The sequence below is a fragment of the Cryptomeria japonica genome, chromosome 1, assembly GCF_030272615.1.
Source record: "Cryptomeria japonica chromosome 1, Sugi_1.0, whole genome shotgun sequence".
Lineage (NCBI taxonomy): Eukaryota > Viridiplantae > Streptophyta > Pinopsida > Cupressales > Cupressaceae > Cryptomeria > Cryptomeria japonica.
This window is the reverse complement of record NC_081405.1, coordinates 32,794,968-32,820,114: the sequence shown is the minus strand read 5'-3', so window position 1 is coordinate 32,820,114 and position 25,147 is coordinate 32,794,968.

The following is a 25,147-nucleotide window of genomic DNA, read 5'->3' as shown; positions in this document are numbered from 1 at the left end:
GAAATAGATCAGAGAAAGAAGTCTGGTACATCTCTTTCCTGACATGTCGGTAGTTGAAATAAAAGAACATCTCACAACCTACCACACAAATTTCCTCGTCAAACAAAAGGCCTTGAAACTGATGAATGGTCTGTATATTGAAGTGGAAAATGAGACAAAAGAAAAGTGGTAGGGAATCTTTAGAAACAAGGATTCCAGTGAGCAAGCTGAAGTTGAAATAGTTGATGTCATTGAGCAAGACCCTGCTGACACCATTCAAATAGATGAAGATATCATGGATACAGAGGTGCCTGAATAGGAAATGATAGAAGGCAATGCATATGCAAAACTTGTATCTAGTGAATTAGTCTTGGAACAAGTTCAGCCTTATCCACCGGTCAATCAACCTATCTCAACCGAAGCCCCTCAAGATATGGATCAAGGCACCGAAGGTCAGAAGTCTACAGCAGGAGAAGCTACTACTCAAGAACACACCTCTCAAGCACCTTCTAGCACTAAAAATATTGCAACTGAGACACCAAGTACTGAGACACCAAAGGACACTACAGAGGCTAAAGAAACTGACCAAAGTGTTGCCTCTACCGAGCAACCTACCAAGGGTCATCAAGCCTCACAAGCCATTGTCTTGGTTCAATCGGTGAAAGGAAAAGAAAAGAAGATGAAAAAGCATAGTTTCAAAGTAGATTTGTCAAAACCAATAGTGTTTCCCAATGTTGATATATCCCAATTAAAGGGGCAAGCACTCATTGATTTCAGTGAACTATGCAAAGCAAAGGCCGAACAAGAGAAGCAAATGGCTATTCAAAAGAAAACTAAAGTACTTCAGAAGATGAAAGCACTCTTAATAGATATGCTACCTAAAGCTACAATAACTAAAGATGCAGCCATCCACATTCAATTGGATGAACTCCTAACCAAGATAGAGACATCTAGAGTAGATGCATCCAAATATTTGAGCAAGTTAAAAGACAAAGAGCTCACTGCAAAAATGATAGAAGAGGTACATAAAGCTATAGCTATTGGCAAAGTTAAACTTGTCAAATTTATTGTTGAGTTGTCCCCTCAACTCAAGCACATTCTTTATTTATTTCAAAAACTCTATACATTTTCTTTATTCATTAAAGAGATCAAAAATAAAATAGAAGCAATTGAGAAAGAGGTCACCGATCTCTCAAATAAGTTGACCACAGAGCCCAATTCAGTTCAAAATTTCTATACAAAGTTACAACAACTCATGGCTCAACAATTGGACCTAAGAAATGAAGAACACAAGATTAGGATGGACATAATGACACTTTAGACATTATTCTTTCCTCATCTTTCATCCGTCCAAGAACAGATCAACTGAGCCACATACTTATCTACTACACAAGAGGGAAGCACATTAGATGGCTTAATATCATTATTGGCTGATATTCAAGTGCAGAATTCTTTAATGGATAGTGTAAAGGATGTCCTCTTTGTCGCTCTCACCGAAGCACAGACAAAGTTCAAATCCATTTTTGACCAGTTGCCACCACCGTATGGTAACTAAATTTTGATGTTTGTCAAAAAGGGGGAGTGATATAGTATTCAAAGCATCAAAGTATAGTATCAAACAAAAGGAGTGTAGTATACAGGGGGAGTATACCGAGCAGAGTAAGCAGAGTATTCAAGAGCAGTGAACATAACAAAAAGCAAAGAACAAGTGCAACACGCTGATCATTGATCACCGAACATACAAAATCAGATTTTTGTATAGTATATTGATAAGGGGAGTATATCTAGATATACTATTTCATTGACTAATGTATATACTGTCAGTTTAGTCAAATTTTGCAAGTACATAGATTTTTGAGTTATAACTTTGAAAGTAGTTTTGTCAAACATCTCAACTAATGTCAAAAGGGGAGATTGTTACTACTTATCAAGTTGCCATTAGTTTTATGTTCAAAGTTATTCTATATACTCTAGTCGGTTACCTCTACCAAAATATTCAGTCGGTGTGCACAGAGCAGTTGGTAATAGAAGAAACTAGTCTCAGAGCCCAGTATGCACCGAGCTGTCTACCGAGTATCATTCCATGTCTACCGAGTAGAAAAGATGATACACCGAGTTAATATACACCGAGTGAAATGTGTTACCAGATTCATTGAACCTAGACATACATATGGAAACGTGTTACAAGATCAAGGAACATAGAACCGTTACCACATTGGAAATCACATTTAAAGATTGTGTATAATTTCGAGGTCATCTAACCAATGAAATATTTTGCATGGTTATTCATTCGATAAAACATGTTTGTAAGATCAAAGTAATGAATGGATCACCAACATAAGAGATCTATTTATACAGCATTGATTGAGATAAAAAAAGGAGACACATACAGTGAAAGAAAGAGATAGAGTGGTGTAAGAAGAAAGACATGTGAAAACACTAAGTGTTATGACTGTTACAAAGACACAGAGGTCACCGAGAAGGATTTTAGAGAATAGTCAAAGAACAGAGTAAACAGAAGGGTTTACCGAGTTACTATATGGGTTATCGAGGTATGCTATAAGCAAGGTAATCTTATTTTGAGCACATAGAATCTGCTATAACATTCCAGATGTAGAGTTGCAGATATTTGTAAAGATTCTATTGAAAATTTTGAAGTTGTAAGAGAAACCTTTAATAGGGTAAAAGACTCTAATCAAGTCTATAAATTGTAAAGCCTCTAACTAGGTGCAGCATTTAGATTAAGTGTTGTAAAATCCTTTAGCAAGGTAGATCTAACAGATCTTGATACTCCTAACAGGGTAAGCTATCAGAAATAGCTAAAGATGTAGCTCTAACCGAGCAACCTTTATTATTGCAGTAGTGAAGTTGTGGGTGCCATCCCCATCATAGTTTTTCTCTCTAACCAAGAGTTTCTGTGTAACCAAAATATATGTGTTATGGAGTGAATCATGTATGATTGTTATTTATTTGTTTTAACTTTATGTTATGTTACATCAGTCTTTGGTTTATGCATAATAGTAAAGATATTGTTAATAAAAGGTTTTGAAGTACTGATTCACCCCTCCCCTCTTAGTATATTAGCTTTCCATATTGGGCCTAACAATCAGAACCTATCAAGATTTTGTGTGATAATACGAGTGCAATTAATACTTCTAAGAATCCTATTTTGCATGTTGTTGTTATCAAATTCTGATTTCCCCAATCCCCTCTATAAGAAAATTTGAAACCTCTGTTGCATATGGAGAGGACAACAAGAAAATAGAATTTTAGAAAAACATATAACAAGGTTTCTACAAAACCTTCTGCACTTTAAGCTTATCCAAAGCTCAAGTGGGTATACCTCTTGTGAATACTTTCACAATTTTAATATGAGATCCACAACAAACCAATGCTAAAAACCTATGAACCTCATCACCTCAATAATACTGAAATATTAAAATAAAAGATGTGTTCATTTTCAGTTTTGACCCCAAGAAAGATAGAAAAAACTCCACAAATGATATCAGTGCCTTATCCAGGCTATAGAGTCACCGAATTTAAACAAGAGTTTCCACATCTAGACATTTTCATACATCTCATCATTTCAGCTTTCATTAACCTAATATATGCATGACATATATATAAGTTCTTTCCCTTTAACCTAAAACCGTTTATCAAATTCAAAGAAGCAAATAATTGATTTACTAACAGAAATATTTCACATATATTAAATTCCTCTCCTGAAGAGAAAAGCCTAAAACATATCTGTAAGATTGACTTGCAATCCCTATTCAATCGAATAACCCTAAATTATTCAAAATAAATCGGTAAATTAATGAATGCACACCAGAAGACAATGAAGATTTAGGCTCAGAAAGTTTTGATCTGTATATTAATATTCATTTTTTGAAAGTCTTACATAACTCAAAGTGATTTCTGAAAGAACCAGAAAACCCTAGATATATTTCAATAGAGTTTCTTTACAAATTCTTGTGATCCCCTTTCCTAAAGTCCTAGAATCCATTTATAATGATATGGATGCAAACAAGCTTCGGACTTCCCTAGGAAAAGTTTGTTACAACCATGGTTCCCGCTGAAAAGAAATTACAATCATTTCATTCCTAACGGCTTGATGTTTTTTATTCCGCTGCAGCATCTTCTAACTATTCTTGAACCGCCGCTTCTTGCACTGCATACTTGTTTTTCCACTCTTGGAACACGTCATCACTAGGCCAAGAAAAGTTAACAATTTTCTTCTTTAGTTTATTCAGCCTTTTCCATGCGTTCCTTAATTGCTTAGCCTTTGTCTCCAAAAAACCATAATGTGACTTCATTTTCTCAATTTCTTCAATTGTCCAAATAAATAAAGATGTGTGATTTGTATTGATGACTTCATTTATCTATTGAGACAAGTTATATCCTAGCTCATCAAGCCACACCTTTTCATCTTTCAACTGACTTGAACTAACAAAACCCCCAAGAAACAATTCAAATTTATGGTTAGCATATTCTTTTCTATACAAGTTGGCCTTTCTCTCTACACCGGCCCTTCCTTCTTCTAATTTGGTCATGCTTTTCACTAACTCACAAGTGGAATTAATATTTGCATCAGCCTCTACCTCTTCATAAGATGAACACATAAGTTCCAAATCCACCTCTCTAGGCATCCACTTATTAAAAATTGGCTCCAAAGTAGCCTTGTCTTCAATCAGATCAATCAACATATTCAAAATTCTTTTCATATAAATGTACACAATAGAAGCTCCTACTATGTCAGCAAATTTCAAAATTGTGCCTCTGACTTTTTCCTCATACTTATTTGCAAACAGGGCCTGAGCTTGCTTCAACTTTTCCATTTCATCTTGTATGGTCTCAGTTGATTCAAAACTAGAAGTCATAGGAGAAGGACGAAATTCAATGATTGGACTGGTGGGTGGAGCTTTTGTTGGAGAAGAGCCAATCAATAAAGTGGAAGATTCAACTTTCTTCTAACTGCAATAATTTCTCAGCCATTGCATGTTCATCTCCCACATGGATTGGGGATTGGGATGGAGAGTATAAAGGCTCACCTATTTGCACCTCTTTTCCCACCCTTTGCCTTTTAGGGGAATCTTGGATTTCAACTACATCTTCTATTTCTGTTTTACCCTTTGAAGTAGAAGGCTCACCCCTGACCGACACTAGCACACTGTACTTTGGCCTCTTGTGCATCACATATTCACCTAGAGGGATGGTCTTAGCAAAGGAAGGCTTGGCTAGAACCAACTTAGCCTTTTTAGGATCATTTTTCAATATAACTTCCCTTTTGTCCTTTAAGGTCTGCATTAAATCTTCAAAATAAAGTATCAAGAATTTGGCATTTTCCTCAAAGGGAGTAAAACTAGACAAAGGGTCATAACCAATATCAAATTGGTGGATAAAATCAACAACCCTTTTATATGCTATCCATTTTTCCTTTCTCAATTCCTGTTCATCAAGGTTGAATTCATTTCTAATCCAATCCTCGGGAAAATGGAACTAGTGTGGTCTACCTTTACATACGACTCTCTTCTTGAACATACCATTAAAAAAATCTTCAGGGTCAGCAAACCTTGACACTATAGTAGACAACCTGTATGGCTGAAAGAAGTCATCAAAATATTTCCAACCACCCTTGTTGACTACAAATTGATGTGCAATGGTGACAGTTGGAAAAATTGTCCCTTTCCCCCTATTTGTTAATTCTGCTTCTTGCAAACCTCTGATTTGCCTCAGGACCTCTGCAATTCCTATCTTCAATGGTACTTGATAGGGGAGCAAATATGGAGTTCCTTTGAAACCATACTCTAAACATAGTAGAAACAAGGTACAAGTATATATCACCCAAATTATGAACAATCTTAATATCTTGAGCAAATTCCTTAGGCCTAAGGAATTCAACGAGAGATTTAAGAATTCTAGAGTTTTGTGGGCACAAGAGGATCCTAAGCCTAGATGCAAAACATATATCAAACTTCAAATAACTCGCATCCTCGCTATCCCAAGACAAAATTGTGCTCCACAATTGAACATGAATCTCCTCATCATCCTTTTCCTTAATCAGGTCCATTTCACTAGCAAAATAATCCACACCTTTGAATAAAAACATGTGCATAAGAAGAGAATACCATCCAAAAGGTATGTCTACCTTAGCAATTTTTATCCCCATCAACCCTTCATGAATGGCATCAGTGAGATAAGGTGCAAAGTCAAAAGTTACTGCCAGAGATGGGTTCAAAAGCTATGCTAACATAGGCATATAGTGGGTTGGCATGGTTGTTTCAGCATCTTCCCCAAAAAAATGACATAGGGACCAATACATCCCTTTAGCCATTAAAGTAAATAGATTTAGAGAGAAGGGTTCCATGGTCCTAGGGCCTACAACAGTCAGTCCTCCTATTTTGACAAAAAAGTCTTTCAATGGGCCACTCCTAAGGTGATCTCTCTGCACATTATATACCTGTTGAAGTGTTTCAAAATTGACGGGCTCTAAATAATTTGACACCTCAATGAGTCTGAACACTTTCCTAAACTCATCATCATTTATCTCAATTAAAGATCCCCCATTTACATTTCTAACACACTTGGCAACATGATCATAGTTATTTGCAATCTGTGTCAATGGGTCAACATCCATGAAAACCCTAGGGACTATGAGCTTTCCAACATCTAACTCCAATATACTATTCATTAGAGCAAAGGAATTTCTCTAGCCAAATCCTACTTTGAAGAGTCCCAAACCTGATATCCCTATCTATGAATCCCTTAACCAGTTCCCTTTTTCATACAAACCATCACCAATTCTCAGAGGGGGATCCTTGGGCACTAATTCTTTTATTTTAGCTGCGGCATTGGTAGACATAGGTAATTATTCTAAAAAGTCATCACAATGGCTCTCTCCTAGTAATTAACCTTCCCTGTGAAATCTCTTCACAGTGCCATCTCAGAATTAGAGTTATTTCAATTAAAATTTTAAACAACCTCTGAGAAATCAAGCACCCAGTGATATCAATTCAATCTATAGCTATCAAGAAATATGCAGAATTTACTTGTTGCCTGATGAAATTCGCTCTGTGCATCGGTTCCTTTGCAAGACTTTTCAAATGATGCCAATGCTTCAACTAATGTGAAGCTTATTATAGAAATTAAGCATTGAATAGAAACATTAAGCCACATGCTTCGGCAATCAATTCACAATTGAATTCGAAATATGGCTCTAATGGACAACAAAGAATTTTCTAAGTGCCTTGCCTTTTTGCTGTTTTGTGAAAGATAAAAACCTTGCATCTTCTCATTACAAAACAATGCCATCCATTGGATCTTGAAAAAAATGCACGTTCTTTACCTTACCTGGGTCATCCTTCTTAGAAATGGGGCCTGCCTTCCTTTCATTATTTCGCAAAGCATAAATCTCATGCATCTTTTCCATGCAAAACAACATTGTCCGTTGGATCTTCTATCACCCGCTCGACTGTTATTCTCCATGGTGACCACTAGTCTATTTAACTAACCACATGAAACCTTCACCACTAATCGTTTTTGTTGTTTCACAAAGGTTAATCACCTCGTTGTTGGCAAATGTACACTCCAATGAGAAATTGTAGGTGATTGAAGGTATTGTCATTGATGGAAACCTTACAATCATGTGATACTAGCAGGCAGACACAAGCACCGGTACCAACAAAATCTACACCAACATACAGATCACCGACACCAAAAGAAAGATTTCCGGCACCCTGGCCGACAAGAATTTTGTATAAATATATTTTGTAATTAATTGTAAAATCTTTTGTAAGCTGACTTGGCAGATTGAAATATGACTCATATATGTATGAGATCATTGTAGATCATTGTAGGAGATAGAGAGATGGAAGGATTAATGCAGACCTAATATGCAAATATTAAGGTAGATATAGGATAAGGGTTTATGTATGTAGCAAAGCTTAAATCGGTACTGAATCTAGCATAGTAGACGCTAATATGAAGCAGTACAAGACATTGGATTTGTATAATCCATTTGTAAGTCAATGTGACTTCTTTGTAATTGAGCAGTGAGCTCTAGGCACTTGGCCTTCCTGCATGTGCAAGCCCCTATTGTAAGCAGTAATATTCTCTGATTGGCCAGTAAGCAAATATTGTGGGTCACAAATTGTTAGGATTCCCACAGATACTGAGAGGGGGGGGGTGAATTAGTATCTAACCGGTTATAAGATTTTCTTAAAAAAAACATGTAGAGCATATTAATATAATGTACTGGTAAACAAAAAGTAATGCAATAAACAAAGACAAAAGCAACCACATGAAAAACACACCATAACACAATATTTTAACGAGGAAACTCGGTGTGGGTAAAACCTTGGTGGGATTTGTGACCCACAATATTCGCTTACTAGTCAATAAGAGAATATTACTGCTACAAGAGGGGCCTGCACATGCAGGAAGGCAAAGTGCCTAGAGCTCACTACTCAAATACAAAATAGGAAGTCTCACTGACTTACAAAATGGATTATATAAATCCAGTATCTTGTACTACTTCAAAATAGCATCTATAATGCCAGATCCAGTACCAGTTTCTGCTCTGCTTCTTACATAAACCCTTAACCTATATTTCGCATAATAGGTCTGCCTTATTTCACCTAATTATATTCCGCTATCCTTCTCTAAGTATTATACAATGATCTCTCTTATATAAGAGTCATTTTACAAATTTCCAAGTCGGCTTACAATGATTTTTCAATAATAAATAAAATTTATTAACAATAAAATTCCTGTCAGTTTTTGTGCTAGTATGCTTCCTTTCACTGTCGGTGCTGGTGGTCTGAGTGTCGGTGTAGAGTCTGATCTTGCTAGTGCTGGTGGAATGCCTTACTGGTGTCATAGGATTGTAAGGTTTCTATCAATGACAAATCCTTCAATCACCTACAATGTCTCATTGGAGTGTGCATATGCCAACAATCTCCCCCTTTGGCATTGATTACAACACTCATGAGAAAATTCAAAAAGTGTATCCAAAACTTGTAATCCAAAAATTGTGTACCAAAATTATGTGAGCTCCCCCTAAGCAGATAAGTCTTTTGCTGATTATTTTCTCATACTACTACTCCCCCTTTGGCATCAATGACAAAGGTTGTCAAAGTATCGATAGAGTTGTAGTTTTCTGTCTCAACCTTGTAACTGGGTGATTACAATTTGAAAAAGATCCACCAAAACCAAATTTATGCTTTCCAAAAACTTCTTACTATCTTTTATTGCTGCCTTTATTCTTTGAACTATACTGGTGAGGTGCTGCATATGCTCTGTCGGTGTTTTCTGTCCTTGTACTAGTGCCTCAGATATTTCCTTCCTCAGGGATGCTAGATAGTCTAGTCTTGGACTTAGTCTTAATCTCAGATTCTTAGCCTTGTTTATTATTCTCTCATTTTCTCTCTCTAGCTTCAGTAATTCTTCCTCAAAACTAGTTAACTTTTGCTCAAAAACTGATAATGTATCAGGTGAATTAACAAAATTGTCAGCAAGTTTATTAATTTCCTCCTGTATCTTGCTCATTTTCTTGTCTACGTCAACTGTTATAAAGTTTGTCTTACAAGTGTCTTTGTACAAAGTTTTGAACTCCTTGAGTGTGATGCACAGTTCTAGTAGAAGTGTGTCAAACTACCTTGTACACTTCTTTATTTGTTCCTCAAAGAATTTATGTTTTTCCTTTTCTAACCTCTCTTTGAATGCTTCCTCCTTTATTTATTCATCTGTCACTGTGTTGTCAGTAATGTACTTAGACAAAGTGTCAAGTTGGCTCAACGAATCCTTATTATCTACATTGCATTTTGGAGCTATCATCTTCAAAACTGGAATTGTGTCATCTATAGCTTTATATGCCTATGAACTGCAATCTGTTATTTTCTTAGTGGAGTCCAAAAGAACTTCAGTTACATTTGTTGATTTAAATCCTTCACTTGAAGAGCTAACATTTTGAATTCCACTGGTGGGAGCAATATCCTTGCTTGCAGTGACCTCTAGTAGGTCAGTCTATGTTTCTATTTCCTTAAGGAAAGGTTTTTGTTGTTCTCCTGTTGCCCGTGGCACTGTTTCCACATGAACCTATTGCTGTTCCGGAGCCTGTTGCTCTACTTGTCTCTCTGTTTGTTGATCTGTTGGAGTCTCTATTTTCCCATCTGTCGGTTTACCTTCAGTGTTATCAATTTTTTCAACTACCAATGGCTCACTAGCCATATCTGTGTTACCAGTTGTGTCCTTATCTATCATAATGTTGACCTTTTGAGTATCAACATCAACTGTGTAAAAGACCTCAAGATTAGGATTTGTATCCTCTATATCCATACTCTCATATGTTGGTTGACCTTCAGTTGTTCTTACTATTGGAGTAATCATAGGCAGTGGGGATAAGTTATCTCTTATTTTGATACTAGGAGGTCCACCAACCTTTCCTTTACCTTTGTCATTGTCTTTCTGATATAATTTTATTGGTTTAGGGTTTCTGTATTCTTCTTGTTTTTCCTTCTCAACAAGGAATATATCCCATACACTTTTAGTTTCTTCTGCAACCTCATTTACTCTTCCAACCATTAGTGCAATATGTCAGTGTGCAGTAGAAAATACTAACTGGTTAGCCTTTGCAATTAGATCATCTATCTCCTTCGATGAGTTAACTGGGTAAACAACAAGTAATTTTTCAACTTTAATTTTCTTGTCAAGTTCTACAATAGATTGTCTTCTTGCTTCCAATCTCTTGAATAGTTTATTAGGTAGTTCATCTACAACTTGCATCAAGAACTTTTTGTAGATATCCAAGTGTAAAATATCACTATTTTCAACCTTTTCTTTATCATCAACTAATAGTGAGTCATATAGTTTGTTGATGTTTTTAAGTTTTCCTTCTTCTGTGATTTCATCCAACAGTCTCTCAATCAGAGAAATATTTTGTTGAGTCCTTTTCTTTAGTGTCAACTTTTTCTTCTTAGGAGTAGATTTCTTGATCGGGGGCCTCACTGCCTGTTGTTTTTGCCTGGTTCTTCTAGGTGAAGGTGTGGATACCGATGAAGGTTTTCTTTTCCTCACAACTCTTTTAAATTCAGCTGGCATGTCACTCTCTAAAGAAGTTGCTACCGGTGAAAGGTGATTTTCTGGTTGTTGTACCTGTAACTTGTCTTCAGTGATACTAGTTTGTTTCAGTACATCTTCTTTGATAGCCTTAGCCTGCCTTGAACCTCTTCTCATAGTTGCTTCAACTTTCTTTACTCTCTTCTTAGATTGAATTTGGCTTTCAATGGTCTCAGCACTACCAAATACCTCTTCCTTAGGTTCCTTGGGTGCTTCTAGAAGGACTTTAGCATATGTTTCAATGATGTGATCATCTGTCTCATAACCCATTTCAGTAACCCAAATTGTTCTTGGAATAACTGCTTCCATCCAGATCTCATCCTTCTTAATCACAAAGCATATAACATCCTTATATTTATCTACAATTTCTTGTGATAATCTTACTCTAGTGTTCATTCTGGCCTTTAATTCTTGAAAGTATTCATTAATATTCTTTTCTCTATTTTCACCCATGTTGTTCAATAGGCTAGATAGCTGTTTGCCTACCGGTATGTCAAATCCAAGGTTCTTATTACCTATACCGAGCACCTTTTTGGTTATATGTAGCATTAAGAAACCAAGTAAGTTACCAAATATGAATGTCCCTTTCTCGTCCTTCTTGATCTTTCCCATATTGTCAATAAGTTCATCCTTTAACCATTCACATACATCAATTTTCACATTATCCTTAACCATATCATGTGCACTTTTTATGCATAAGTTGGAAACTGAGTTAAGTCTGTTTGTATGAGTTACTTTTTAACCTAGAATCATGCTAATGAATCTTACATTTATGTCGGTTACATCATTAACCCTCAAGGACCTTTTGTCAGATGTTGCACCTGTTAAATTTGTTACTAGGTCATTTGAGACCTTCTTTGTCTTGTCTGGTCTGTTAACAGTGGAAGGTAACCCTGTTATAGCTTTCACAACTTCCTTTGTAATTTTATAAACCGAATCTAGCCAAAAGAATGCACCATGTACCCTGCTCAATACTATCCTAATAACTTCCTTAGGAAAGTCTGGAATGCAGAGGATCTCAGTGAATCCTAGGGTTTCAACAATTTTGTGTTTAGGTTTTACATTTCCGGAGTCATCACATATGACAGTCTTGTACATGTTTTTTATTTCTTCATCTCCTAATTCTTTTATATGGAAATGGATATAAATTCTAGGGTCTTCTACAAAAACAACTCCTTTTGGGATTTGGGAAAATGCACCAAAATTATCATCCTTTTTAGCTATCTCGGGAAATAGCTAAAATACGGGCCTAGGGTGTTTGATTACCTCAACTATAGTAGGGTTTGCTATGAATTCAGGCATAGAGGAGGATGCCATGATTATAAATACCTTTTTTTTTGCCTTTGGAAAGATTGATTGCTGAAATGTCTTGCCTCTTTGTCAAAATGCCTTAGCTCTGGAAATTTCACGCTCTTTGAATGTTTGAATGCTCGGTGAAGTGAAATGGAGCCAAAAACACTAATTTATAATGTCAATTTGCCATCTACCACATTTAATGCATGCCGGTTAAGTAATCATTTAACATAACTGTCAGTATAGAAGTAATTTCAACTTCTTACCATCAACCAACGGAATAATAGCATATGTCTCATTGATTGCCAAACCCTCAAAGAAATTTCTTCAATTTGATGAAGAGACTTCTGCCGGTGGAGTGCTACTCTGTTCTGCCGGTGGAGTGTTGCTTGGTTCTACTGGTGGAGGAGTATTCCCAACACCATTCAGTTCTGATTTCCTGATCCATTGTTTTGAGAATTCTTGCTTAACTTCTTCAACCTTTTCTTTTCCTTTCAAACTAGAACCTTTGTTGTCTACTAGTGGTGCCTTGCTTCTGTAGAATTTTGCAATATGTACAATCTTGTTACAAGCATAACAAGTCACATTATTTTTCTAAATAGCCTTTCCATAACCTATGCCGGTTTGTGTTCTACATTGACTAGATAAGTGTCTAAATCTTCCACAAACATAAGATCTCACATTCATTCTGCAATTCTCAGAGTTATGACCAACTTTGTTGCATTTTGAACATTGATCGGTGGGTGCATTGGTATTCTGATAATTTGTAGATCTACATTGATTTGATCTATGACCATACTTGTTATAGTTAAAGAATTTTCCATTGAATTTATAAGCAGTAGGTTGTCTTACCGGTTTGCTATGATCTGTGTGTTTGCACTACTAGATCTTTCACCAACTTCAAAGCCAATTCCACAAGTGTCAGCTTTAGGTTTTTGATTCTTCAGCAAGTTACCAAGTTCTTTTGAGCTTTTCTTGAATTTCTCTTTATGTTGATTTGCAGTATCTAGTTCTCTTTCTAAGACTTCTTTCTGCCTCATCAATTTATTTGAGTCATTCTGTGTGTGCATCAGATCTGTCTTCAACAAATCATTTTCATAGCTAAGTCTTGTGTTCTCATTTGTAGCATCACTTAGTCTTCTAGTCAAATCTTCTTCATTCTTCTTTCTATCTTCAATTTCTTTACAGAATCGCATATTCATATCCTACATCTCATTCTTTGTTGTCATGTTCTCTTGCTTCAACTTGTTTATCATATCATTAAGAGTTTCTTTTTCATCATTCTCATATTGCATCTTTTCACAAAGTTCTTTTCTCTTGTTTCTTGAAATAGTAAGATTTTCTTGAAGTTCTTGAATGATATCCTGAGCAGCCTTTAGATCATCCTCAAGTTTGATATTTTTCAATTTTTCTACATCATAGTTTGAGAGAGCTCCTTCAAGTTGCTTCATCAAGTTTTCCATCTTTACCGGTGTCAAGATCTTCCTCAAGTTGTTAGGCTTTTGAAAATAGAGGACCAAGCTCTGATACCAATTGTTAGGATTCCCATAGATACTGAGAGGGGGAGGTGAATCAGTATCTAACCGGTTATAAGATTTTCTTAACTTAAAACATGTAGAGCATATTAATACAGTGTACCGGTAAACAGAAAGTAATGCAATAAACAGAGACAAAAGCAACCACATGAAAAACACACCATAACACAATATTTTAGCGAGGCAACCCGGTATGGGAAAAACCTTGGTGGGATTTGTGACCCACAATATTCACTTACTGGCCAATAAGAGAATATTACTGCTACAAGAGGGGCCTGCACATGCAGGAAGGCCAAGTGCCTAGAGCTCACTGCTCAAATACAAAATAGGAAGTCTCACTAACTTACGAAATGGATTATATAAATCCAGTGTCTTGTACTACTTCAAAATAGCATCTATAATGCTAGATCCAATACCGGTTTCTGCTATGCTTCTTACATAAACCCTTAACCTATATTTTGCATAATAGGTCTGCCTTATTTTGCCTAATTATATTCCTCTATCCTTCTCTAAGTATTCTACAATGATCTCTCTTTTATAAGAGTCATTTTACAAATTTCCAAGTCGGCTTACAATGATTTTTCAATAATAAACAAAATATATTAACAATAAAATTCATGTTGGCTTTTGTGCTGGTATGCTTCCTTTCACTGCCAGTGCCGGTGTAGAGTCTTATCTTGCTAGTGCTGGTGTCATAGGATTGTAAGGTTGCCATCAATGACAAAACCTTCAATCACCTACAATGTCTCATTGGAGTGTGCATATACCAACACAAATCCCATCGAGTTTTTTTCCACACTGGGTTTCCTCATTAAAATATTGTGTTATGGTGTGTCTCTTATGTTGTGGTTGCTATTCATTTTTACTGCATTATGTTTGGTTTACCGGTACATAGTTTAGATATGCTTTTCATGTTATAAGTTAAGAAAATTATTATACCGGTCAGATACTGATTCACCCCCCCTCTCAGTATCTTTGGGAATCCTAACAATTGGTATCAGAGCCTGGTCCTCTATTTTCAAAAGCCTAACAACTTGAGGAAGATCTTGACACCGATAGAGATGGAAAATTTGAGAAAGCAATTCAAAACAGCTCTTTCAAACTATGATGCAGAAAAAGTAAAGAATATCAAACTTGAGGATGATCTGAAGGCTACACAGGACATCATTCGAGGACTTCAAGAAAATTTGACTATAGCAAGGAATAAAAGAAGAGAACTTTGTGAAAAGATGCAGAATGATGATGATGAAAAGGAAACTCTTAATGATCTGGTGAACCAACTGAGACAAGATAACTGTACAATGAAGAATGAGATGCAAGATATGACTATGAGATTTTGTAAAGAAATTGAAGATAGAAAGAATAATGAAGATGATTTGGCTAGAAAACTAAATGATGTTGGAAATGAAAACACAAGACTCAGTCATGAAAATGATATGTTGAAGACAGATTTGATGCATACACAAAATGACAGAATTGAACTCATGAGACAAAAAGAAATGTTGGAGAATGAAGTGTCTGGTGCAAATCAACACAAGGAGAAATTCAAGAAAAGTTCAGAAGAACTTGTTGACATGCTGAAGAATTAGAAACCTAATGGTGATACAAATGGCCTTGGCTTTGAAATTGGTGAAAGCTTTGGTATTGCAAACAATCACGATCATAGTAAACTGGTAAGACAACCTAATACTTACAAATTCAATGGGAAATGCTTTAACTATAACAAGTATGGTCATATAGGAAATCAATGTAGATCTAGAAATTATCAGAACACTAATACACCCACCGGTCAATGTTCTAAATGCAACAAAATTGGTCATAATTCAGAAAATTGCATAATGAATGTAAGATGTTATGCTTGTGGAAGATTTGGACACTTATCTAATCAATGTAGAACACATACCGACATAGGATATGGGAAAGCTATTCAGAAAAACAATGTGACTTGTTATGCTTGTAGCAAAATTGGACATATTGCAAAATTTTGTAGAAGCAAGACTTCACCGGCAAATAACAAAGGTCCTAGCTTGAAAGGTAAAGAAAAAGTTGAAGAGGTAAAGCAAGAATTCTCAAAACAATGGATCAAAAAGCTAGATCAGAATGTTGATGGGAATACTCCTCCACTAGCAGAACAGAGTAACACTCCACTAATAGGAGACTCTTCATCTAACTGAAGGAAAATCCTTTGGGGGTTTAGCAACAAACTGAAAAACATGCTAACATACCCTCGATTGATGGTGAGAAGTTGAAATTACTTCTTTACCGACAGATGAGTTAAGTTGTGACTTAACCAACAAGCATTAAATGTGGTAGTTGGAGAAGATAACATTATAAAGAAAGTGTTTTGGCTCCTTTTTCATTCACCGAGCATTCAAATCTTCGAGAGCCCAAAAATTCCCGAGCGAAGGCATCCTTAGCAAAGAAGTGAAGAAGTTCATCCAAGCACTCATCCTAAAGGCAGATTGAGGTATTTATAACTATGGCTTCCTCATCCACTCCTGAATTTATTGCAAACCCTACTATGATTGAAGTAATCAAGCACCCTAGACCCATATTCAATCTTGTTCCCAATATTGTGAAGAAAGATGATACCACAAGTGCATTTTCTCAAATTCCTAAGGGAGTAGTATATACTGAAGACCCTAGGATATACATACATTGTCATATAGAGGAATTAGGAGATGATGAAATCAAGAACAGGTATTGGACTGTGATTTGTGATGAATCTAGAAATATCAAACTGGAACATAAAATAGTGGAAACCCTAGGTTTTACTGAAATCCTTAGTCTCCTGAATTTTCCCAAGGATATTATAAGGATTGTGCTAAGCAGAGTTCATGGGGAATTCTTTTGGTTAGATTCAATCTATAAGATCACCAAAGAAGCAGTAAAGGCAATAACAAGGTTACCTTCCACCAGTAGCAGGCCTGACAAAACTAAAAAGGTCTCTAATGACACAGTAACGGACCTAACTGGTTCAACATTTGACAAAAGGTCTCTAAGGGTAAATGATGTGAAGGATATCAATGTCAGATTTGTCAGTATGATTTTAGGCTACAAGGCTACACATGCAAATCGGTTAAACTCAGTATCTAGCCTATGTATCAAAAGTGCATATGATATGGTTGACAACAATGCTAGAATAGATGTGTGTGAATGGCTCAAAGATGAATTAATAGACAATTTGAAGAAGATAAAGGGAGATAAGAAAGGAACCTTTAGATTTGGAAATTTATTTGTATGTTTAATGTTGTATATTACTAAGAAAGTAATTGGTATTGGTAGGAGAGATTTTGGTTTTGACATACCGGTAGGAAAGCAACTTTTGGATACACTAAACAACATGGGAGATAACAAGGAGAAAAACATAAATGAACATTTTCAGGCACTAAAAGCTCGAATGAAGACTAGAACAAGACTATCACATGCAATTGTGGATAAATATAAAAAGGAAATATGTTTTGTAATTAAGAAAGATGAAATCTAGATGGAGGCAGTTGTCCCTGGGACTATCTGGGTAATTGAAATGGGCTATGAAACAGATGATAACATCATAGAAACTTATGCAAAATCCCTCCTTGAAGCACCAAAGGAACCCACTAAGAAAGTCTTTGGAAATGCAGAAACAATTGAAAGTGGAATTCAGTCAAGAAAAAGGGTTAAGAAAGTTGAACAAACTGTGAAGAAGGGAACCCGATAGGCAAAGGCAATTAAGGAAGATGTTTTGAAACAAACTGGTATCAAGGAAAGTGAGTTGGAAGGACTTCAACCAAAAGCTCATATTTCACCAGTTGGAACTTCTTCTGAGAGTGATATACTGGTGGTATTCAAAAGGGTGGAAAGGAAAAGAAAACCCTCACCGGCAACAAGCAGTGAGGCCTCCAGTAAAGAAGTTGACTCATAAGAAGAAAAAGCTAAAAAAAGACATTGCTCCACTAGATAAGCTCCTTAGTGAAATAATAGAGGATGGAAAGTTGAAGAAAATTAGCAAACTATACAATACACTTTCTGCTGATGACAAAGAGAGCATAGAAAATAGTGTAATTTTACACTTGGATATTTACAAGAAATTTTTGATGGAAATTATTGATGAAATACCCACTGATCTTTACAGAAGACTTGAATCTAGAAGGGTAGCTATTGTTGAGCTGGATAAGAAAATAAAAATTGAGAAATTACTTGTAGTTCACCTAGTGAACTCACCGGAAGAAATTGATCAATTAATCAGTGAGGCCAACCAGACTGTATTCTCAACTGGTCACTAGCATGTATCACTAATGGCAGGAAGAATGAATGAAATTTCAGAAGAGACTGCGGACCAATGGGACATATTCTTTGTTGCAAAAGAGGAACAAGAAGAACTCAAAAGACCCAAGACTATCAGAGTATATCAAAAAGACAGGGATAAGGGGAAAGGTAAGGAAGGTGGACCTCCAAACCTAAAAATAACTGATAACTTACCCCCACCTCGTTCGGATACTTACCAGTACAATCAGTTGACACTCAACCCACTATAGAGAGTATGGAGACTCCTCTAGAGGATACAAATCCCAAAATTGAAATTTTGTATACCATGAATATTGATACACAAGAGGTGAATATTGTGGTAGATAAAGAAACCATTGAGGATAAGAAGAAATATGTGGCTACAGATGTGGAAATTAATGTTAGCACAGAGACAGAGAAACTGGCAGAGGACTCTACTGAGAAACAATAAGAGAAACCAGGAATGAATAGTGCAGAGGAAAATACACAGAAACTGGAAGTACATTCAAAGACTACATCTGAGAAACCGGCAATTGAGAGCTCAGAGAAACCATCTGAGGCACTAGAATAGAAATAGGTTGATGTACAAGTTCAAACTAAGACAGTGGCACCAGCAAAAACTGAAAAACCAAAACCTTTGCTAATAGAAATGCATACCCAAACGGATCCTTCTGAGAAAGAGGAAAGCAAGGTTATTACTACAACCGATAGCATGGAAATTGTAAAAATAGTTGGACAGACATCTAGTACTTCTATAGCAGAATTCCGGCCTACAAATGTAACAGAGGTCTTATTGGACTCAATAAAGAAAATCACATAGTGTAATGTACAAGCCTATAAGGCTATTGATGATACAATCCCCATTCTTAAATTGATAGCACCCAAATGCATTGTGGATAATAAAGATTCTTTAGGTCAATTAGACACATTGTCTAAATATATCACCGGCAACATTTTGACAGTTGATCAAATAAATAAGGACACAGTTAAGGAGAAAATGAATAAAGAGAAAGAGAAATTCTTTGATGAAACAATAAAGAAGTGCATGGGACACATTGGCACCCTTTTACCGGCACTAAACAGAACAATAATGGAGTTTAAGGAACTCTATAGAGATACATGCAAGACAAATGTTCTGACAAGAGATATAGACAAGGAAATAAGTAAGGTACAAAAGGAGATCGATAATATAGCTGATAACCTCATTGGTTCATCTGAACCATTATTAGTTACAGAGCAGAAGATACACAGTCTTGAAGAAAAAATTGATAAATTTGAAAATGAGAAAGACAAAATAAAAGGGAAGGCAAAAGACCTTAAATGAAAACTTAGCCCCAAATTGGAGTACCTCATCTCTTTGAGTAAAGAGATCTCTGAGGCATTTGTTCATGGACTGAAGACACCAGAGGAACAAATGCATCACTTTACTAGTACTATTCAAAGGACAGAGGCTGCATTGAAAGACAGTGAAAATTTCACTGAGAGTCTAAATTTGGTAATAGCAGAACTCTTTCAGATTGTAACCCACAGGATACAGGGATCCAAGCAGAAAACACACTCCACTGACAGCGAATGACAACCTTTGTCATTGATGTCAAAGGGGGAGTAGTGAGATGAGAAAAATGATCAGAATAGGACATCATCAGCTCACAGAGGGCATGGATTTTTGACAACATAGTTTTGGTAAGAAATTCTTTTTGGACATCATTTTTGGACACTTTTTTATTTTTCTCATGAGTGTTGCCATCAATGCCAAAGGGGGAGATTGTTGGCAAATGCACACTCCAATGAGAAATTGTAGGTGATTGAAGGTATTGTCATTCATGGCAACCTTACAATCATGTGATACCGGCAGGCAGACACAGGCACCAACACCGGCAGACTCTACACCGACATACAGATCACCGACACCAAAAGAAAGATTACCAGCACCCTGGCCAACAAGAATTTTGTATAAATATATTTTGTAATTAATTGTAAAATATTTTGTAAGCCAAATTGGCGGATTGTAATATGACTCATATATGTATGAGATCATTGTAGATCATTTGAGGAGATAGAGAGATGGAAGGATTAATGCAAACCTAATATGTGAATAGTAAGGAAGATATAGGATAAGGGTTTATGTATGTAGTAGATCTTAAACTGGTACTAAATCTAGCATAGTAGATGCTGATCTGAAGTAGTACAAGACATTGGACTTGTATAATCCATTTGTAAGTCAGTGCGACTTCTTTGTAATTGAGCAGTGAGCTCTAGGCACTTGGCCTTCCTACATGTGCAAGCTCCTATTGTAAGTAGTAATATTCTCTTATTGGCCAGTAAGCGAATATTGTGGGTCACAAATCCCACTAAGGTTTTTCCCACACCGGGTTTCCTCATTAAAATATTGTGTTATGGTATGTCTCTTATGTTGTGGTTGCTATTCTTATTTACTGCATTATGTTTGGTTTACCGATACACAGTTTTGATATCCTTTTCATGTTATAAGTTAAGAAAATTATTATACCGGTCAGATATTGATTCACCCCCCTCTCAGTATCTTTGGGAATCCTAACACTCACATCTTTACCATGCAAAACAATGTGCATCGTTAGATAAATTTTGAGATGCGCAAATTTTAACTCCTTTAACCTTCAAAGTGGGCCCTCTACACGAAATCCACTTGTCCTATCGATTTTCGGTAAATAGCCCCCACATGTTGGCCATTCATTTGCTCAAAAAATCTATCAGTCTTCACATCTGAACCGCCACGTGTCTTATCTAGCCGTGGATTTCATCAATATTGCCACTTAATCAAACGGGCCCCTCACGATCCATTCGGAGCCATGTGACCTACTGACAGATAACCTTCTGCCTTAGCCAAACATCTAGCTGTATTGCCACCTCATCTGCCACGTAGCTGCCAGCTCCGTTTTGCTACTTCGTGAAGAGTAAATTGTTGGTATTTTGGTATGGTTTTGTCATTGATGTCAACACCTACTAAACCTTATCAACTCTGGCACTTTGGAGGATTAGCAACATTCATTGACAAGCAAATAAATCATGCATAGTCATCGGTATCTGGTACATCGGCAGGATATAATGATCACCGACACTTGGAATGGCATGGAAAACACTTGGTTATGTCGAAGACATTGTTTGGACACTTTGTCTTGGAGATTTATTTATTGGCATATTCGTATTAGCATATTTTTTGTTACTGGCAAATAGGTCCAGGTTATACACCGGCAAGATTATCTTTTCCAAATCAGCACGACACACTCTGGAGATGTTTTATTATTGTTGTAAATACATCAAGCCAACATGTTGTATCGATTATTACATCGGATATTGTTTTAATTGTGAATTGAATTTATTGTAATATCCTTTAGAGCCAACCTACTAAAATTGGTCCTAGGTTATGATATAAATGTAAGATCTTATTTGTAAGATCTAATGTGGAATGCGAAAAAAATAATTATGTGAAGGTATATGCGAGAATAAGTAGAGCTATACACGCAGACATCATTTGAAGGTGAAGAAAGGTTTTTGTGAAAGCATATCAGAACTACACCAGTAGTGAATCTAGCATATGAAGATGCTATTTTGAGTAGTACATTCTTATTGGATTTAACCATTCAATTGTAGTCAGTGTGACTCCTATTTTGTGTTTGAGTAGTGAGCTCTAGGCATTTGGCCTTTCTGCATGTGCAGACCCCATTTGTATACACTTACTATCTGCAGTAGTATCATCTGATTGTGGGTAAGGTTTCCCACCATGGTTTTTCCCCTTATAGGGCTTCCACGTACAAATATTGTGTTATGTGTTGTGGATGACTTTATCTTTCTGTTTCATGCATTAATCTTTACCGGTATTGCAATTAACTAATAAAATTGTCAACCAGTATAAAAGACTGGTATTAAGCATTAAGTTGGTTAAGTTGTTTTTGGTTTGAATTTATTTGACAACTAATTCACCCCCCCCCCCTCTCAGTTGTCTCTGGGACCTAACAATTGGTATCAGAGCTTAGTCCTCTTTTGTAGAAGTTTAACGGCTTGAGGAGATCCAATGTCTACTAACTATTTCAGGAAGGACAATCCTAAACTTGATGGAACCAACTATGGCATATGTAAGATCAGAATGGAGACACATCTGAATTGCATTGGAAAGGACATCTAGGAAGTTACAAAGAATGGCTATACTGCTCCTACTCATGGTCAGCCTAATCCACCTACCTTGGGAAAGGATGAAGAAAATGATTGCAAAGCAAGAGAAACACTTTTGAGCGCATTAACAGATCAACAAATCATGAGATTATTAGATAGATCAACTGCTAAAGCTATTTGGGATCATTTGGAAACACTGAATGAAGGATATTCCATAGTCAAAATTGCAAAACTTGAAAGCTTCCAGGTCAGGTATGAAAATCCAAAAATGGAAGAAGAATTAGAGCAAATTGAGAAGAATGACACTTGGACATTAGTTCCCCAACCTAAAGACAAAAATGTGATTGGAACAAAGTGGGTATTAAGGAACAAACTTAATGAAGATGGTAAGGTTATCAGAAATAAAGCAAGACTAGTGTGTAAGGGATATTCTCAAAAAGAAGGAATTGATTATAATGAAACCTTTGCACCGGTAGCCAGAATTGAGGCAGTCAAATTATTCTTAGCTTTTGCAGCACATAAGAACTACAAAGTATATCAAATGGACATTAAATGTGCATTTCTAAATGGAGATCTTGAAGAAGAAGTTTACATTGAACAACCTGATGGATTTTCTTTAACAGATAACAAAAATATGGTTTGCAGGTTAAGGAAAGCTTTGTATGGGTTGAAGCAAGCTCCAAGAGCTTGGTATGCAAGATTGGATAAGTATCTTTTGAAGATTGGTTTTTCCAAAGGTAATGCTGACAACAACTTATATTATAAAGTGACAAATGATGACATCTTGGTTATAGAAGTTTTTGTTGATGATATAATCTTTGGAGGAGAAGATGGATTATGTAAAGAATTTTCTATTGAAATGTAGCAAGAATTTGAAATGTTTATGATTGGAGAAATAAAATTCTTTTTAGGATTGCAGATTTCACAGATTGATAAAGGTATATTATTGAGTCAATCCAAGTACTTGAAGGAGTTATTAAAGAAATTTGGGATGGAGAACTCTAAACCGGTAAGCACACTTATGACTACAAATGACTTATCACAAAGGGATGAATCTACACCTGTTAATCCGACTAGATACAAATCTATGATAGGAGGTTTACTGTATTTGACACAAACAGGATCTCATATCATGAATGCAGTATGTATTGTTTCAAGATTTCAGAGTAATCCTAGAGAAAATCATGAATTAGTAGTAAAAAGGATTTTCCGATACTTGCAAGGCACTACAAATCTTGGATTATGGTATTCTAGAGATGAAAACTTTGAATTATGTGCATACACAGATGCAAATTGGGCAGGAGATGTGGATGATAGAAAAAGCACCACTAGAGGAGCATTTTTTCTTGGAAGAAGATTAATTTCTTGGCTAAGTAAGAAACAAAGTTGTACATCTTTATCAACAGCTGAATCAGAATATGTTGCAGCAACAACTAACTGTACACAAGTATTATGGCTTAAGCAAATGTTGAAAGATATAAGGGTAAAATGCAAGGAACCTATTACTATCTATTGCAATAACACTGCAGCAATTGATATATCTAAGAATCCAGTACTAGATTCTAAAACCAAACATGTTTCTATCAAACTGAATTTTCTAAGGGAGAATGTTGAAGCAAAAGAAATAAAACTGGTTTATGTGAATACTAAAGAGCAGATTGCAGATATTTTCACTAAACCTCTGCCTAAGGAGACTTTTGAATATCTCAAAGATCAGCTTGGGGTCATACCCCACCGGTAGAGACTTAGGAAGTTGATGTTTGTCATCAACTAGTAGAATTAACAGAGAAATCTTTGACTCCAACTTTGATGAGGAAGCTACTTCTCAGGGGGAGTAGTTGGTATACTGAATTGGTTGGTATTTTGTATCTGAAAAATGTTTTTTACTTTGGCATTTGATGTCAAAGGGGGAGAGATTGGTATAGAAAAACACAAGGAAAACATATATCACTCTCAAAGGGAGAGATTGTTACTTTGGAAGAGATTATTTATATTTGAATTTTGATTTCTGGTTATGATCTCTTTTGGGAGATTGTTGGCTTTTGTTGGTTTTTTATATTTGGCATTTCTATTTTGGCACTTTGATGGTTTTTCCATCTTTGTTGCCATCAATGTAAAAGGGGGATATTGTTGGTATTTTGGTATCGTTTTGTCATTGATGTCAACACCTACTAACCCTTATCAACTCTAGCACTTTGGAGGATCAACAACATTCACCGGCAAGCAAATAACTCATGCACAATCACCGGTATCTAGTACACCGGCAGGATATAATGATCACCGACACTTGGAATGGCATGGTAAACACTTGGTTATGTCGAAGACATCGTTAGGATACTTTGTCTTGGAGATTTGTTTATTGGCATATTTGTAATAGCATATTTGCTATTACCGCCAAATAGGTCCAGGTTATACATCGACAAGATTATCTTTTCTAGATCAGCACGACACACTATGGAGATGTTTTATTATTGTTGTAAATGCATCAAGTCGATATGTTGTATTGGTTATTACATCGGATATTGTTTTAATTGTAAATTGATTTTATTGTAATATCCTTTAGAGTCGACCTACTAAAATTGGTCCTAGGTTATGATATAAATGTAAGATCTTATTTGTAAGATCGAATGTGGAATGCGAAAAAAAGAATTGTGTGAAGGTATGTGCGAGAATAAGCAGAGCTATACACGCAGACATCATTTGAAGGTGAAGAAAGGTTTTTGTGAAAGTATATCAGAACTACACCGGTAGTGAATCCAGCATATGAAGTTGCTATTTTGAGCAGTACATCCTTATTGGATTTAACCACC